Source organism: Polypterus senegalus, chromosome 5 (genome assembly GCF_016835505.1).
Source record: "Polypterus senegalus isolate Bchr_013 chromosome 5, ASM1683550v1, whole genome shotgun sequence".
NCBI lineage: Eukaryota > Metazoa > Chordata > Cladistia > Polypteriformes > Polypteridae > Polypterus > Polypterus senegalus.
In genome coordinates, this window is record NC_053158.1 from 113,749,077 (window position 1) to 113,768,911 (window position 19,835).

Here is a 19,835-nt window from a genome sequence, read left to right on the forward strand (position 1 = left end):
GCAGATCTCTGGGATAGGGTTCCCACATGGACACCAACAGGGCATGCTTGGACCTGTAGTCCCCATGGGGCAGCCCTGCTGGGATCCATGGGGGGCACCAGTGGGAGCTGCCAGGAATTGCGATTCCTACTTTCATGTCTACATGCTTACTTTCTGTCAATTGACATTTGGGCTTGGGTTTTTACTCATTGACAGCAGTATGTAAATTGAATGATTTCTTTTTCTTTGGTTATATTCTTGAATAAAAGTGCACTTGTTTTGTTATACTTTTTGTGAAAGTGTTTATTTGATATTTAGACTTCAGTCTTTACACATTATACACTTCACATCAACATTTTGTCATTATTACTATAATGTGAAAAAGGTTTCTGTTTTAGTGATGTATTCAACATTTCTTGCATTTCAATTCTGTCATTCTATATTTACCCAGATCGTTGTAGACACAGAACATACGTGAAATATATGTATTCCAAATAACAATATATTATTTACCCTATACAATTCCAGACAACTCACACCCAGATAAACAGACTTGAGCTAGGAAAACTTTGAATTATTTTACACAAAAGACCCCTTATTACTGCAGCAAACAAAGCCATTGAACGTTGGCACACGTGTGTGTCGCTGTCTCTCCTTACTCTGTCACACACTTGACCAAATTTGCACATTCTTTTCACCTTGGAAAATCAAACTTAGCTGCTGACATCAAAGTTATTATAAGTTGCTATTATAATGTGAATTGCTGTCTTTCTCTGCTCCAGACTACACAGTAAAAATAATAAAAAATCTCTTATAATCATTCGTATAATAGTACAAATAATGAAAAGGTCATATACTAGTCTGAAAGCCATAAGCGCTCCAGTTATTTCAGGTAGCTAAAAAAGTATATAAATTAAATAACTGAAATTTCATTGCAATGTTTTTCACACAATTCATGGAGCAAGTACACAATGGTTGTATGAAGACTAAGAAGGCTTTTAAGATGCTGCAGGGCATGGATGTTGCTGACTCTGATGGGGGCTCTAACATCAACTGTGAATTAGAGAGTGACGCGTTCTCTTATTCCAAGGTTGAATCTGAGTGTCAGTTATGGAGCCCGGCTGTGAGCCAGAGTCCAGTGCAGACATAACCTGAGAACTTCCTCACAAAAACCAATACAGGTGAGCCAGCATTGGTTTCCAGGGGAAGAAAGAAGAAGGAGCATGATGGTAAAGTGGATGAAGCAAGCCTTTCGCAAAGTGCCTATTGATAGAAGGTGTTTGGTTCACAATATTTTCAATGACATGCCAGGCCTGAAAATTTTTTGCAAAAGGAAGAATAACCAGTCGTGTTCACCATTTAATCTGCTTGTGTGACTTGAAAATGCTGAGAAACATCTGAGATATTGTGACTGAAACCTGAATAACCAATGCAACGTGGAACTTGACTGTTGTTGAACTGAGTGCTTTCATTGCCATTTACTAAGTGCATGGAGCATATGGTGGGATTGCCTTTTTCAAAGAAACCATGCCACAGAACTATGATGGTAAGAACCATGAAGGAGAACTATGGTAAGAGACAGTGGTGATGTGACTTGTTTAACCTTTCACTGGCAAAGAGAGAAAATTCACCATGGACAATGTATTATACCATTTTCTCTTAACTGTTAAAAAAGAAACCTTCTCTGTGCAGTGAATTAAATGAAATGAGAGCTGCCTCCCTCCACAAAAGACTCCCTGTATAGAGAACTTTTCTCAGTGACAGAGATGAAGACTGGGAAAGACACACTCACTGTTTATACATTTAAGGCACGAAAGAGTGTCTGCCTTATCAGCATGATGCATCCCACCATAAGCATTAGCACAGACAGGAAAAAAATGGACATGGTAACACTCTAGAATTGCACCAAGGTATGTAGTTCATTACTCTTTCTATTTTTTATTTTTATCTAAACAGGTCACTGTGGGTAAAGAAAAAAAACACACACACACTTACAAATCCCACAAATACTCACATTTCTGTATTTGATCACTGTTATAGGTGGGGGTGGATGTGCTTGGCCAGATGTCAAGGCTGTATACAGTGAAAGAACAACTTACTAAACTTGGTGGCATTCAATGCCTATATTTTATATTCAGAATATTCAGGTAAAAAAGAAGGCAGAAGGTACTTTATTATGGACTAGTAATGAAAGCTTCACAATGACCATATGAGAGTGAGATGATTGAAACATCAAATAAGAAAGTTGTATATGTCAGAGCAACCCCTCACATGACTCTCACTGCCGGAACAACCCAGTGCCACATTGGAAAATGCAACCGTGATAAAACGAAAGAACACTGTTAAAAGTGCCACCATTTTATGTGTTTTAAAAATTTGTGTTGACTGCTTATATGTTTTGTAATCACTCAACCTGCCAGTTGCAATTTACAGATGTATATATTAAAATAAAATGTAAAAATGTGAATGTCAGTTTAAATTTGAAAATGTTTTCACAGGAATGGAAAATAGGTCTTAATGCATTTTTTTATGTGTCCTGCTAACTGAAATTGTAATATTTCTTTTGACAAATAAATATTTAAAATAGCTTTATGTCAAGTATTAGTGCATCTTGCAAAGTGTTTTTTTAATTGCAAAAGTATGTTAACATTTTAAACTTCATGCAAACTGGTGGTGGTTTGACAAGAAACTTATTTTTACATATACTCAGGTTTTTGATAACTTATTGTTAGGAAATCTGCTGTTTTTGTCTCACTATGCATGGTAAAGAAATAAAATCTGAAATTTGTTGGCACTCCACTTATTTCAGTTTAGATAAAAAATGGCTAATGACTCATTTGAAATTGCATCTCATTGTTTTTCACACACATCAAATAGTAAGTACACAGCTAGGACGAATTTCATTTGGAGAAAGGTACAGCTTGTGAAGTTTCACATAGCAGAAGAACTGATCAAACCACAAGTGATTATCAGCCACAGTGGACAGTGGCTCACTCTCAAAATGTTAAGATACTGCAGACCAGAAATAAATGCAAAACAAGAATAAATAGTCGGCTTTCTTTGAGAAAATGGATCTATGCAACTTTTTATTTGACAGTAAATTAGGTTCCTTTTAGGAGAAAAAATATATAATTTGAACACAACTGTATGGGGTTTGTTTCCTGCCTTGCGCCCTGTGTTGGCTGGGATTAGCTCCAGTGGACACCTGTGACCCTGTAGTTAGGGTACACGTTGGATAATGGATGGCTGGATGGATGGATGGGCTGCCATCCCATTGTCCAAGGACAAAAAAGATGGTTAAGAAGACAGAAAGTAATAAACTGCTGAGGCAGTGCAAAACACATAAACAGTAAAACAAAAGTGAATACTGTACACTCATTTTTGACACATTACCCGTTCAGACTGCAAAAATAATAGCAGACTAGTGGTGTGGACAGTATTATACTCAGTCTATCATGCTGCCTGCCATTTACCAACAATAACTATTAAAAACTACAATATTCTATGTTTGCCAAGAAATTATTTACTATTATTTTCACTCACGTTGTATTATTCTGTCTGTGGCTTTTGGAGGTAGGGCATTAGTGCTACATTATTAGGACACCAAGCTGATGGGTCATTAGTGAGAACAAAATGATTTAGAAACCACTTGGCATAGCATTGGCAGTTTAGTAATGAAAAACATCTATGGCAGCTCTAGTGTTAAATCTCAGGTTGATAGATGGAAAGCCTATTGGTAGTGGGTCAATAAGATTTATTTCTCATCCCATACAATTTCAAATTGGTCTGTTTCATGAAGAAAAAATAACTTTTTTGTTATTCAATCATCAGTCTCTCAAATAATATTGGATATACCTTGGCTACAAAAGCACAGCCCATATATTGATGTAGAAAATACAGAAATTATAGAATTGAAGATCAAATGTTTAAAAAATTTACTATAAGTCAGCATGCAAACATTTGCATTTTGTGTCACTATTAATGGATTACCCCCTTAATATACACAATTTCATGACATGTTTAATGAACAATTATCTGAAGAATTACCACCACATAGGGATTACAAATATCCAATAGATTTGATGCCCAGTGCCCCCTGCCCAAAGCGAACATTTGTGGTCTTAATCATCTGGAACTATAGCTATGGTGGAATACATTAAGGAAAAGTTAACTACAGGTCTGTGCCTAATGTAACTTCCAATAGTGCAATAGTGTTTTTATTTTTTTGTCAAGAAGAAGGTCGTTTAAGACCATACATTGACTGCAGGGAGTTAACCAGATAACAACCTTCCATTTATCTCCTCTGAGCTCAATCAAGTAACAGGGTGTCAGGGAAATAAAAATCTTAAATAAAGAACAGTTCACCATTACAAATGGCTCCACCTCCTGGATGTTTTATTACAAAAAGCTTTAGGGAGTCTGCTACATGAGCTGGTCAGTTCACCATACAAGACTGAGGAATATAGCAAAACAATGGTCTTAAGTAAGTTATCGTCATTTGCATAGCACTGGTCAAGAATATATTAGTTTGCACAAAACAACACAGAGATAAGTGATATAACATTTTAACACACCCATCCATTTCCCAACCCGCTGAATCCAAACACAGGGGTCTTCTGGAGCCAATCCCAGCTAACACAGGGCAGGAACCAATCCTGGGCAGGGTGCCAACCCACCGCAGGACACACACAAACACACCAAGGCCAATTTAGAATTGCCAATCCACCTAATCTGCATGTCTTTGGACTATGGGAGGAAACCGGAGCACTCAGAGGAAACCCACACAGACACGGGGAGAACATGCAAACTCCACACAGGGAGGACCCGGGAAGCGAACCCAGGTCACCTAACTGTGAAGCAGCAGCACTACCACTGCGCCACAGTGCCGCCCTCTTTTAACACACCTACATCTTAATAATATCTAAATATCCCAAAATAGCTACACAGATTAAATCTTTGGCACACATCTATATCTAAACAGGAACTGCTTATATAAAAATTTCTTCTTGAGAACAAAATAAAAAGTACTTGTGTTAAATGTCTTTATCTTATTGTTCCCTTGGTAGCTGTTCAGGGCACAATAGGTACAGAATGTCTTAGATGCACAGGACAGGCATATTCTAAACACTTGCAGCTTCACACAGAAATAAGATGCACAAAGATACATTTTCTGCTATAAAAGGTCCACCATTTTATCAAAACTTTGCCTCCAAACTGCTTATAATTTAATCATAATTTATGAAAGAGATGAGTGGAAAACTGCCTTTAATACTACAACTGGACATTATGAGTGTAAAGTAATCCCCATGGTATACTTATTGCTGCAGTAGTTTTACAGGGACATCTAAATGACATTTTTGGGTTGTTCTGGGTATTTATGTAATAGTTTACATTTATCATATTTAGGTTTGTATGTTATTTGAAGATTTGTGAGTCTGGTCTTGTGTAGCTTGGCTTTACCTGCACATTTCAAGATTCACTCCTTTTTACACTCCTTTTTAAACCAGTATGACAGAGCCCACACTATATTCAAACTATATTCCATTCCTCCTGTTTCACTGATGGTTCTGAAGAATTTTAAGTCTAATCCATCCTGGATTCCTCTCATAGACGTTACATTTTGGAATATTTTATTTATCGTAAGGTGTATAGTCCAGAGGATCGCTCATGGGTTAATTCAAACGATATTCATGCTCCAGGGTTGCTAGGTTGCTTTCCAGGTTCTATCTTTGGTTCCTTAATACACCTGTTAGACACAACCTGGACAATGAGGTTGTTGTGTTTCAGCCAGGGTTTCCCGCCGGCTGGGGCTCAAATGCTGTTTTTATGTCTATTTTCATTTTTTTATGTTAACAGCATTGATTATTTAGTTTATATGTGTCAAAGCACTTTCTGCTATGTTTCTTGCGTTTTGTGGGTGGTGGCCCAAGAGATGGTGCTACCTGGCCATCACTGTAATGGTCTTCCCGCAGCCCAATAAAGGCTGTGGAACATTCACAGTCCCTTGTGGTTATTTGTGAATGCCATGGTGTTTGTGAGTGTTTGTTGTGATTTCTGTGATTTAATTGGGTATTTTCTTGGTTTTTTTTTAACCTTTAATCAGTTTTTTGATTATGCCTTCTGTTTTTGTGTTTTCTGACATTGTTCCTATAGCACTGGCTATTTTAGGCATTTATTTACTTTGTGTGTTTGTTAGAGCATCCTTGGGCATTAGAGGATTTTTTGTGAAAATGTCATTTTATAATCGAGAGTTTATGCTTGCTCTTTTTCTGACTAACCAGGGTTTGACATAAGTGGGCAATTTGAGTATATTCTGGGACTTTGTGTTTAGGAACTCTCTAGTTTATTACAGAGCTGTGTCATGATTTACATTTTCTCTATTTTTTCCTGGATTCTCTATGTGTTTCTAAATTATGGTACACATGTTTTTTGGAGTTTTAGTACAAATAAAATACATTTCCAACTTTAATATTTTGATTGGAAACATTATTTATAATTTCTTAATGTCTGCTTCATCACAGTTTTGTTTGGGTGATGGAACTTTTGTTTGGCCACTATGTTGGAGTTTGCATGATGATTATTTCCATTTTTGTTTTTCAGAAAAGAGTGGCATGTTTTCTGCAGTTAATTTAAAGATATTTACTTGATTGTACCATAATTCCTAATTTTTTAATAGCAGTTTTTGGAATTACATTGGATTTGAGTAGACTATATGAGTTATAAACTCATGATGATTTCCTATACTACTCTGTTAGTGTGCCAAATGAATTTGCTTAATCAAAAGAATCATAATACATATTCCATAACTTTCCTTTAAAACTACATTGTATATTATCTGAAATAATGTATTTTCACCATCTACAGCCTAGTGCCCCACGTTCTGCTTATAAAAGAATTGAAGGATTATGAACATCCAAATTTGTTCAGGGAGTCACAGTCAGGGTGGGTGATGGAATGGTTCTTATGGATGGGTGGCAATTGTGACCTACTGGGCTGGTTACTTTGAACAACTGTTTAAAGCTCATCCTCCAGTTAGAATGTTGGATTTCTCTGGGTCCACACTTCCTCAGGTTCTCCTCCAATTAGCTATGAAGCACCCAATCTGACTGAGATTGCACGGGGGTATGGAGCAGCTGAAGGTAGGGAAGGCTGCAGGGATCTGGGGTGAACTTCTCCAAGCTGGTGGTAAGGCTGTCCTCTTTGCATTACAAGCAATCTTCGCTTCCATTTGCGATATGGATATCATTCCAACTGGCTTGAAAACAGGATTGGTCATCCCTATCTGGAAAGGGAAGGGTGATCGCCTAGATTTTGCCGGGTAAGGTAATTCCTGGAGTCATTCTTAATAGGATTTGTGATCACTTGCTCACCTACCAGTGACTGGAAAAGTTTGGTTTTACACCTAAAAAGTCTACCGTCGACCACATCCTGGTACTGATGGTTCTCATGAAGTGTAAACATGAATATCGGCAGAATTTCTTTGCAGCTTTTGTCGAATTTCACAAAGTGTTCAACTCAGGGACAACCTGAAACTTCGCAGAATATCTCCAAAGTTGCTGGATATCATGGCCGGCCTTTACACTGATACTGTGAATACTGTGCAGAGTGGAGGCAGAACCTCAGCATTTCTCTCAGTTGATTCTGGGGTTCATCAGGGGTGTGTTCTTGCTCCTACTCTGTTCATTGCTTGCATGGATTGGGTGTTGAGCAGGGTCATGGGGTCCAGCAGCTCTGGGCCATCTGTTGGTGAAGAAAGATTCACTGATCTTGACTTTGCCAATGATGCTGTTATCTTCACAGAGTCAATGAAGAGTCTGATTGGAGCTCTCGAGAGACTTAGCAGGGAGTCTGAGTGGCTGGGCTTGTGAGTATCCTGGATAAAAACCAAGAGCCAGGCCTCTAATGACCTCTTGGGCACAGCAATCAGCAGTATGTCTGTCTGCAGTCAGATTGTCGACAAAGGAGGTCTCTGGAAAGGCGCTCCCAATACCAAAAAAAAAAAGGGACGAGTGTCCAAGTCTTTAGAGTCCTGGGGCCTCATGCATAATGCCGTGCGTAGAATTCACACTATAACATGACGTAAGCACAAAAGCGGAAATGTACTTCTGCACAAAAAAATCCAGATGCATAAATCTGTGCATTTTCCAACTTCCATGTTCTTCCGCTACATAAATCCCAGTCAGCGTGGAAATTAATGCACGTGCACGCACCTGCTGTCCCGCCCCGTCTCCTCCCAGAGTTACGCCTCTTTGAATATGTAAATCAATATAAATAGCCCTTAAGCTCAGCGTTCTGTGAAAAGACAATGGCAAAACCACAAGGAAAAATAGAACAATTTCAGCGAATACCAAGTGGAGGCAAGGAAAAACATACTATTTGTTGGTTTAAACAATGGTATAAACAAGAAAAAGGAAGTTGATCGAGTGACATAGCGTGTCAGAGAAACTCGAATGCTCAAGTTCACAAAACTTCAGTTTTCAGTTTAAAAAAAGAAGTTGTCAGATATCAGATTCGCAGTGAAAACCCGAGTCGTAGCCCACCGTCTGAGTTTCATATGAAAGCTTATTAGGGTACAGAGAAAAAAAAATAGGCACACAGAGGGAAAAAAGCATGAAATGTCAACTTTAATCTTGAAATTTCCACTTTAATCACGTAGTTTATTTTGTCATTAAAGTAGAACATCATAAACTTCATGTTAAAATCGTTTAATTTACTAGTTTCTCAAATCCCATTGTAACTAAAGTAGCATGTTAAATGCTTTGTTTTGTATTTGATCTTCTATGTGCTCTATGTGTGTGAATCACTACGTGCTTCCGTGCTTTGTCTTCCTCCGACAGGACACAAAATCCATTACATTCGTAATATTACAGCTCTCTGAATAATTAATATACTGAGATGTATACTAGATATAATTTTCATGATGATAGGAGTTAAAGCATGTTATTAAACATGGGAACATGGTGGTGCAGTGATTGTGCGCAACCTTCAATGAAATAATTTATTGCAGCAGTACTGTCTCTTTCAAACGTACTAACCCCCAATTCCTATCCTTCCTTTTCTTTCTCCAAGTAACCAATCGCCACACAAACAGCTCTGTAATAGACGTTAAGCCATCTGTAAGCTTATAACGCTGATTCTTCAAAAATTTGAAGGAACATTGAAATATCTTCGTAGTACATGTTTAATAATTCTATCCTTCACTCCAGTCCCAGTGAAGCATACAATGCGAGGCAGGAACATGGAGCGCCAGATCCTTGCTAGCGCAGCGACACCGTGTTTTTTAATTATCAACAATATGGATTATTTAAATGAAGTTATAGTTTTATCTGTATAATATAATAAACATATTTTGCTGCATTTTATCTTAAAAATGATGTTGTCATCATATGTAAATATGCGCTTTATAAAGTAGCTCAAGTTGTGCAATATTACAACTGTAGTGCAAGTTTACAGTGAGGTGATTGTACAAATAAGTACAAACAGTTCTATAAGGAGCACTTGATGGTGTGATTGATTGCGTTTAGAGCTCTTGGGATAAAACTTTTTCTGAACCGCGAGGCCCATACAGGAAAGGTTTTGAAGCATTTGCCATGTGAGAAACAGTTCAAATAAGAAGCATGGCTGAGGCAGCGTGTGCTTGATGATGTATACTGATAATTCTCTTTCTGATCAGCTGCTTCGAGTGGTGCAGTGAGAATAATATGGAAAAAGATGATCCGCTGTGGCAACCCCTAACGGGAGCAGCTGTAAGAAGAAAAAGAAGGTGCAGTGAGAGTAACAATACTAAATCAGCTATGGTATTTGAAATAGTTTAACCATTCTGTGGACCTTTATATTGTTACTGGTTAATTACAATCAGATGCATTAAACTAATAAATATTATGTGGTTAATTTCAGTGTATTTATAAAGCCACGACAGTAATGTGGATCTGAAAACGAAAGATAAGCCACACAGGAACAGTAGCATTGCTTTGACGCTGGGTGCCACCAGTTTGCAAAACCGAGCAAAGAATTTGCGTACGACAGGGTATGAGCTACCGTGGAAATGAGCGTGATTTTACACCAAGTTTAGGTCTTATACATCGCAATTTTAACGTGGAAACGTTCTTATGCAACATTTCTGTGCATACACACCATTTATACATGAGGCCCCTGGTGCTTCCTGTTTTGCTATATGGTTGTAAGACATGGATGCTATCCAGTGACCTGAGACAAAGACGGACTCCTTCGGTACTGTGTCTTTTTGGAAAATCCTTGGGTGTCGCTGGTTTGACTGTGTGTCAAACAAGTGGTTGCTCACAGAGTCCCAAATGAAGTAAATTACCTGCATTGTGAGGGGACATCTCCGAGGTTGACCCAGCTCAAAGAATCCTCACAGAAGGGTAGCCAACCAGGATCCCGAGCTGTTCTTTCATGTGCTGAGTGCAGTAGCACGCTGTAGCAGTACATATGGTATAGCAGGTCCACGGCTTCAAAAAAATATGACCAGTTTTTATATCCAGTTAGCCATGTCTGTCTCCGTGGGCGCGATTGCACGACCGCAGGGAGTTGATGAGATAATTGGGGTGAGTCGCCCACAGAAATGTATATGTACGGGCCGGCACAAGGGGATGGGAGAAAAAAGATATGAAAAAACAGGACAGAAGACAGAGGTTAAAAAAAAAAAAACATGAAAGGCAGTCAAGGGCAGAGAATCCAGACTCCAGGATGGAGAAGGCAGCACGAGCTGCGGCTCCATTAGAGAGTGCAGGCTGTGGCGCTCTAGGGGCTGGTTTGCCCAAATAAATAATTGAGTAGGGTGGGGCAAGGTGGACTGAAGACCTCCCAATGGATCCGAAGGGCGACCAAGTGAGCGTGAAGGACTACGGGAGGTGAGCTGACCTCAGACAGTTTGGCTGCAGAGTGTGGAGGCAGCCAAGACGGGCGACGGTTGAAAGGAGTTCATGGCTGCTGAGTCTCTCCACTGGCTCCTCGAGGGATGTTTGAGCTGGGGAGACAGAAGGAAGTGGGCTGAGATCGTATGAAGAGAGAGACTACATTTTTAACCTCTATTTTAGCGGAATATTTATTTTGGATTTTATCCCCACCTTTCACTGGTTTTATGGATTTATTTGTGTACTGTTTTTTGTTGAGAACACTGCACCATGGACATTTATGGTTTTACTTTTGACTATTTTTAATAAAAGCACTTCCCACCATCCCCTGGCTTCAATGAGATTTGTCCTCATTTGTCAGCTCATCTTGGTCATAACTATTGACGGTGTTGGTTCAAAAGACTCCCATGTGGGAGGAGAGAGTCTGGAGGGGACCGGTATCGTCACAGTGGATCCTCCCCAATCTGACCTGACCTGATTAATGATATTCCAAAATAAGTCTGCTCACCTAGTGGATACTTTTCTATTTAACCTTTATTGTTTTGCATAATATAAATAAGTATCATATGATATAATGGTATATGTGTTATGATGTAGTTTATCTTAAGTCTTCCTTTAAAATATTGCATTTATTTTATTTATGTTTGTAATGTTTGTTCATTTCACATAAGTGTGTTTGTTTGGTATTTCGTGTAATAAAATCAGGTGTACTAGTGGACGGCCAAGTGTAGTTGCATATATTCTTGAAAGAATCATATCCCTTACCTTGCTTGGGAGCACGAGAAGGAGGTAGATGCTGTTGCTTATGCTTAGTATTTTGCCACTGTGACCATCATCAGGAAAAACAGATGGAAAGTAAATTAGTAACTGAGTCATATTTTTCTCTACAGTATCATTCCATCTGGCAAACATTAGGAATTGCAATATGTTTTAGTACATAGCCCACCGTGAACTCTTCTAGAGATTTTATAAACATTAATTATTTTTATTTATTCAAAAGTACTTCTCATGTGATTGTTATATCACATTTTACAGAACAAATTCTATCAACATGACACCCTAATTATTATTAGAGTCATTTTACCTTTCTCATTTCTAATGTTTTTCATTTCCTGTCAATTACAAAATAGCTATCATTGTGCAAGGTTTTTTTTTTTTGTAATTATTAATGAGTGTTACATTATCTATGTTTTTTTATTGCATTAGCATGCTTGATAACTTGTGTAAAATGAAACTGTTACTCTCATCAAAAAAACACTTTATGAAAACAAGGCATTGATGACTTATACCTTGAAACGAAAAATGCTCTGAAGTTGCATTTTTTTCAGTAATGATATTTTAAGTAGAATTTTGGAATGAATATTTAAAATTTTAATTGCAGGTCTTTTTTCTCAAATCTCAGTAGGAGGTCTGTCTAATTACTCAAGTTCACCCCCATGAGCACAATTTGCATAACTAATTTCTACTGATAATGTTGCCAACAAATTAGTTGCATGGGTTTACACTTTACTTAACTAATATGCAAAAATATTTAAAGCAAGAATCAGTGCATGAATGTGTCAATATTACTTTTCGAATCCTCTGCCTTTTAATCATAGCAGAAGAGAAAAGAAATGCTGTGTAGGAGGAATATACAAATAGCACATGCCAATTCTTTGAAGAGTGGGTGAATGCCTCCATCTTCTGCTACCTATTATACACAATTTTTTTGCTATACTGCCTTCCTCTAATATGCTTCAAGGCATCATCTCTACACTTATTAAAGATATATTTCCTAGTAGGGTTAAGAGGTTTTCAGGCACTGGAAACCTTTTCATTCTTTGTAAATATGGTGATGAGAAACAGCCTCTGGCAATGCAACAGTTTGGTTGTAGTAATCATAGTGGCTTTTAAAATGGCATATCCTGCAGTCTCTAGTGCATGAGTAGCTAAAACCTTTTTTCTTAATGCTGACATTATTCAAGCCATATGAAAACAGTGATTCACTTTTCTGTATTTGTAAAGAAGAAGACTAAAAACTGAAAAAATGTGATTTAAAACATATATTTAAGTACTTATGCAGTACTAACAGGCTTAATTTTAAAATTCAGTGTGGCAAAAGCAGAAACAATAATCTTAAAATATGCCAAGGAAACATCTGATGAAATCTTACTCTTATCATTTATTACTCTATATCATTTATTATTATGTGTAGTAAATAATCAAGCATTGCCAGAACAAAGAGGTTTGCGGCAGCCTCCCATATACTTGAGAACTGGCTGCAAATGCAAAAAGGTTGAGGAAATGGTATTTACAGAAAAGTGTTGAAACCAGTACTGAACAGGTTAGGAAACATGGCAGATATAACGTTTAAAAGCAGAAAAGGGAGGTATCTTGGGACTGGAACTGGAAATTAGGTCATTAGGAGATGGTCTCTTCTGTTGGTATGGAAGTGACATCATCTGGGGCAGAACTGAGAGTGATGTGTTCTGGGGCAGAACCGAGAGTGATGTCTTCTGGGGCAGAACCGGGAGTGACGTCTTCTAGGGCGGAACTGGAGTGACGTCATGGGAGCCAGGCGGAATTTCCTACATTTGATCTGCAGGGGGATAAGAGAAAGGATTAATGCACTCTGCCACCCCTTAGTTTGACTGGGAATTACTGTACCTTCTTTTGAGCCCTTTTGCTGCCCCTCATGTGCACATGTGAAACATATACCAACTACAAAATGAGACAGAGGTATAAATAATAGGAAATATTAATAACATTACGCACAATATCTCTTCCTCTTTCAGCTGCTCCCATTAGGGGTTGCCACAGCAGATCATCTTCTTCCATATGTTTCTGTCCTCTGCATCTTGTTCTTTTACACCCATCACCTGCATGTCCTCTCTCACCACATCCATAAACCTTCTCTTAGGCCTTCCTCTTTTTCTCATGCCTGGCAGCTCTATTCTTATCATCCTTTTACCAATATATTCAGCATCTCTCCTCTGCACATGTCCAAACCAATGCAATCTCACCTCTCTGACTTTGTCTCCAAACTGTCCAACTTGACCTGATCCTCTAATGTACTCATTTCTAATCCTATCCATCCTTGTCACCCCCAGTGTAAATCTTAGCATATTTAACTCTGCTACCTCCAGCTCTGTCTCCTGCTTTCTGGTCAGTGCCACCATCTCAAACTCATATAACATACAGTAGCTGGTCTCACTACTGTCCTGTAGACCTTACCTTTCACTCTTGCTGATATCCGTCTGTCACAAGTCACTCCTGACACTCTTCTCCATCCATTCCACCCTGCCTGCACTCTCTTTTTCACAATCCCCATTACGCTGTACTGTTGATCCCAAGTATTTAAACTCATCCACCTTCGCCAACTCTACTCCTTGCATCCTCACTATTCCACTGACCTCCCTCTCATTTACACACATGTATTCTGTCTTGCTCCTACTGACCTTCATTCCCCTCCTCTGCTAGAGCATATCTCCACCTCTCCAGGGTCTCCTCCACCTGCTCCCTACTATCGTTACAGATCACAATGTCATCAGCAAACATCATAGTCCACAGGGACTCCTGTCTAATCTCGTCTGTCAACCTGTGCATCACCATTGCAAATAAGAAAGGTCTCAGAGTCGATCCCTGATGTAATCCCACCTCCACCTTGAATGCATCCATCACTCCTACCGCAGACCTCACCACAGTCACACTTCCCTCGTACATATCCTGTACAACTCATACAGACTTCTCTGCCACTCCCAACTTCCTCATTCAATACCACAACACCTCTCCAGGCACCCTGCCATATTCTTTCTCCAGGTCCACAAAGACACAATGCAACTCATTCTGGCCTTCTCTATACTTCTCCATCAACACCCTCAGAGCAAACATCGAATCTGTGGTGCTCTTTCCTGGCATAAAACCATACTGCTGCTCACTAATCATCACCTCACTTCTTAACCTAGCTTCAATTACTTTTTCCCATAACTTCATGCTGTGGCTCATCAATTTTATCCCCCTGTAGTTACTACAACAGCTTTCCATTCTTCATCCTCTTCATAGCTTACTTCCTCCTTGCTAACCCATTGCACTTCCTGATTCACTATCTCCACATCATCCAACCTCTTCTCTCTCTTGTTCTCTTCATTCATCAGCCTTTCTGAGTACTCTTTCCATCTGCTCAACACACTCTCCTCGCTTGTGAGTACGTTTTCATCTTTATCCTTTATTACCCTAACCTGCTGCACATCTTTCCCAGCTCGGTCCCTCTGTCTAGCCAATTGGTACAGATCCTTTTCTCCCTCCTTAGTTTCCAACCACTCGAACAACTCATCATACACCTTTTCTTTAGTCTTCACCACCTCTCTCTTCAACTTGTGTCTTATCTCCATGTACTCTTGTCTACTTTCTGCATCTCTCTGACTATACTACTTCTTCTTTGCCATCCTCTTCCTCTGTATACAGTGGAACCTCGGTTCATGACCATAATTCGTTCCAAACCTCAAGTCGTAAACTAATTTGGTCATGAACCGAAGCAATTTCCCCCATAGGATTGTATGTAAATACAATTAATCCATTCCAGACCGTACAAACTGTATGTAAGTATATTTTTTAAAGATTTTTAAGCACAAATATCGTTAATTACACCATAGAATGCACAGTGTAATAGTAAGCTAATGTAAAAACATTGAATAACACTGACACAAACACCCAGGCTCCCTGCTCAGCTGCACATGCAGGCTCGCTCGCTCGCTCTCAGCTGCACGCACCCTCTTTCTCTCTCTCTCTCTCTCCAGCACGCGAGCCTGCGCTCTCTCTCTCTCTCTCCAGCACGCGACCCCGTGCTCTCTCTCTCTCTCTCCAGCACGCAGGCCCGCGCTCTCTCTCTCTCTCTGTAACATTGCAGCAGTTTGCGCTATAGCCTTGCAGCCGATCGCTATATAAACACTTTTTTTTAATGAGTTTTAAGCACAGGGGGAAAAAAAGGACATTTGAACAAATCCAAACTTTATTTAAAAGCCAACCGCAAGCAACCAAGAAAGTAACATTACAGGAGTTTGCGATATACCCGTGCAACCGATCGCTGTATAAACACTTTTTTTAATGAGTTTTAAGCACAGGGGAAAAAAAGGAACTTTTGAAAACTCTGTAATTTAATAAACCACCAAGAAAAGTAACATTGCAACAAATCACACTACGAACCACTCTCTGTAAACACTTTTTTTAATGAGTTTTAAGCACAGGGGGAAAAAAAATGAACATTTGAAAAAAGTGAAAAGTAACACTGCAACAATTCACGCTACGAACAGAAAAATTAACATTTGAAAAATCCGTAATACAAAAACCATAAACCACCAAGAAAACTAACCTTGCATGAGTCGAGTTCTGGCATGAAGTGAGGAGGAACTGGGTGGAGAGGAGGTTACAGTTTTGAGGGAGAGTCTGGCTCTGCAATGGAAGGATGTTTTCCTTCAGGTGTTTTCTCTCTTGTGATTTCTTGGGTTTCTGGTGTTTTTAGCTGTTTAGCTGGTGGGAGCAAAAGCCTCATGCAGCCATTCCAAAAACAAAGTCCTTGTGACCCAACCCTTCGTATTTGCCCTCCACATAACTGGCAGTCTGGCTTTGTTTACATCTCAAATTGGTATATGATTAAACTGGTAAACAGTTTTTCCACCTCTTCCAGCACTTGAGGCCTCTGCCTGGTTTATGCTGTAACTCCTTTTGCATCATCAGCTGCTTTAATAGATTCTTTCTGCTTTAGAATAGTCGGAATCATAGGTTTTGACTTCTTGTACTCGGCGGCAACATCAGTAACACGAATGCCATACTCATACTTTTCAATAATTTCTTTCTTTACTTTGATTTCAATTTTCTGCAAAACTTTCTTCTCACCACTCTTCACTTGCTTAGAAGCCATGATTAACTGCAAAAGCACACGAAATATTGTAGAGCACAAAGAAATTACAGGTAATGCACACACGTCTGACTGAGAACAATGAACAGGGAGAGGCTCAACACGTGCTTAAATACAGTAATCAGCGAGTACGAACCGGAAGGGAAATGAAATAGAGCACAAAGAGTTCACAGTGAAAGCATGCACGCACGTGCAAGCACGCACAAGCACCCACGTCTGACCGAGAACAATGTAACACGTGCGGAAATCATCAGCGTGCACAAACCGAAAGGGAAACTGGCTTGTTCGTATACCGAGTGTGTGGTCGTGAACCGAGGCAAAAGTTTGGCGAACTTTTTGGTCGTAAACCGAGTTGTACGTGTACTGAGACGTTCGTGAACTGAGGTTCCACTGTACTCTCCTGTACTTCCCAATTCCACCACCAGGTGTCCGTTTCTTCCTTCCTCTGTCCAGATGTCATGCCAAGCACCCTTCTTGCTGTCACCCTTACTACATCTGCTGTAGTTTCCCAACTGTCTAGTAACTCTTCACTACCACCCCAGTGCCTGCCTCACCTTCTCCCTAAACTCAACCTTGCAGTTTTCCTTTTTCAACTTCCACCATTTGATCCTTGGCTCTGCCCTCACTCTCAATCTCCAGTGTCATCCTACAGACCATCATCCTATGCTGCTTAACTACACTTTCCCCTGGCACCGCTTTGCAGTCTTCAATCTCCTTCAGATTGACTCTTCTGCATAAGATGTTATCTACCTGTGTGCATCTTCCTCCACTCTTGTGATGAGCCACAGCATGAAATTATGGGAGAGAGTAGTGGAAGCTAGGTTAAGAAGTGAGGTGATGATTAGTGAGCAGCAGTATGGTTTCATTGCAAGAAAGAGCACCACAGATGCTATATTTGCTCTGAGGAAGTTGATGGAGAAGTTTAGAGAAAGCCAGAAGGAGTTGAATTGTGTCTTTGTGGACCTGGAGAAAGCATATGACAGGGTGCCTCGAGAGGAGTTGTGGTATTGTATGAGGAAGTCCGGAGTGGCAGAGAAGTATGTTAGAGTTGTACAGAATATGTACAAGGGAAGTGTGACCGTGGTGAGGTCTGTGGTAGGAGTGATGGATGCATTCAAGGTGGAGGTGGTATTACATCAGGGATTGGCTCTGAGCCCTTTCTTATTTGCAATGGTGATGGACAGGTTGACAGATGAAATTAGACAGGAGTCCCTGTGGACTATGATGTTTGCTGATGACAGTGTGATATGTAGCGATAGTAGGGAGCAGGTTGAAGAGACCATGTTACCTTTGTAACATAGCATATGCAAGGGGGAAGAAATGTCCCTCAAATGCAAGAAACCTTAGGAAAAACAAACCTTTGTGAGAGCTCTCTTTGATGATTATTTATAGAGGGTTAGAGTTTTCAATACATTTCAACTCTTTCTGAAGCAATTTTCCCAATATTTCTATCTGGATTTTTTAAACATTTCAATATTTACACTTTATATATACTGCCATTTACATAATCAGGACTAGCTGCACCATCCTGGTTTGGTTTCTGCCTTAAAATCACAACTGCTGGCAAATGTAATAATAATAATAATTCTTTGCATTTAGCTTTTTCTCACAACTCAAAGCGCTTAGCAATTGCAGGTTAAGGGCCTTGCTCAAGGGCCCAACAGAGCAGAGTCCCTATTGGCATTTATGGGATTCAAACTGGCAATCTTCCAATTGTTAGTGCAGATCCCTAGCCTCAGAGCCACCAGGTCAGAAAATTCAAATCATGTTTATGAAATCTTCTGCATTTACAATAGAGGAGATTTTACTGAAGTTATATACCAAGATCGGTTTTAGAGAAAAATGTTAGCATATTTTCTCTTGTATAATCAAAGTGGCTATACATTTTCATTGAAGCTGATCTAAGAAACAGAGCTTAAACATGCTCAGCAAAGCAGGGGTGTGGAGATCCCTGTGAGGAACTCAAGCTAATGAACAACCTGCTGTTCAACCAAATTTTATATTCATGCATGTTAGAAGCTAAAATTGAGGCTTTCAGATACATTAAAGCTGAGTTGGCACAGAATATATTTGACTTTGTCAATCTATGAAGACCACCTCTTTTTTATTAGATACAGAGACAGAAATCTAGACAGTGAGTGAGGAGCAGAGAAGAAGAACAATAAAGAGAGAGAGAATAAAATGGGACTGTAAGGATGTGGGCTAAATCTAATAAATATAAGTACAGGTTTCCAGTATTGTTTAGTTTTGTTGTGTTGGTTGCATTCTCTGAGCCCCTAACAGGGTGATGAAGTATAGTGACATCCAGAATGGGATGGAGCCCTATAATTCCACCTAAAGAGTACAAGTCATTTTTTATGGGAGAAGTCTTGATTTCAGATTTAGACATGGTCATTTTTCCCTATCATGTTACACTCAGCTTTGAATTGTACCAATGTTCACCCTGATGACACTAAAAGACAAACATTACCTTTGTAAACAGCCATGTAATCCTTAGTTTTCCAGACTGAGTCTTCTAAGCTTCAGATGCTCCTTGATGTTCTGCCCGTAGAATTTATGAACAGGATGGGAACAATTAGGCAAATGTGGAGTACGCAAACTAAATTCTAAATAAACAATGCAAACAATACCTTGTGTTATGCAAATGGATCGGTTCAATGGCAAACAATACCAGTCTATGAACAACATTATCTTGAAGCATTTCCCACAGAATACATAAAGCACATGGTCATAGTTTTTTCGTGTTCACAAGGCACTAGACAGTATTGGGAAATTCCCAATATCCCTCAAATGTCTGTGCACTAATCAGTATTGCTCTTCCAAGATCTATGATCTCTGGGGTTCAGCTATTTAATAGATTCACTTTTCCAGTATTCTGTCATAGAATTTTGAGGAAAAGTAGCTGGAACACATCCTCTTAAAATAATAGGGTCCATCACTGTGACCTACCAGTCCCGGGACACTGTCCCTGAATGTCATTCAGCACTAAAGAATCATATCAGCCAAAATAATTCTATCCTATCCAGTGCTTTCAGCATTTCCAGTCTGACCTCATCCACCCTTTCAGCCATGTCACCACAAAGAATGTT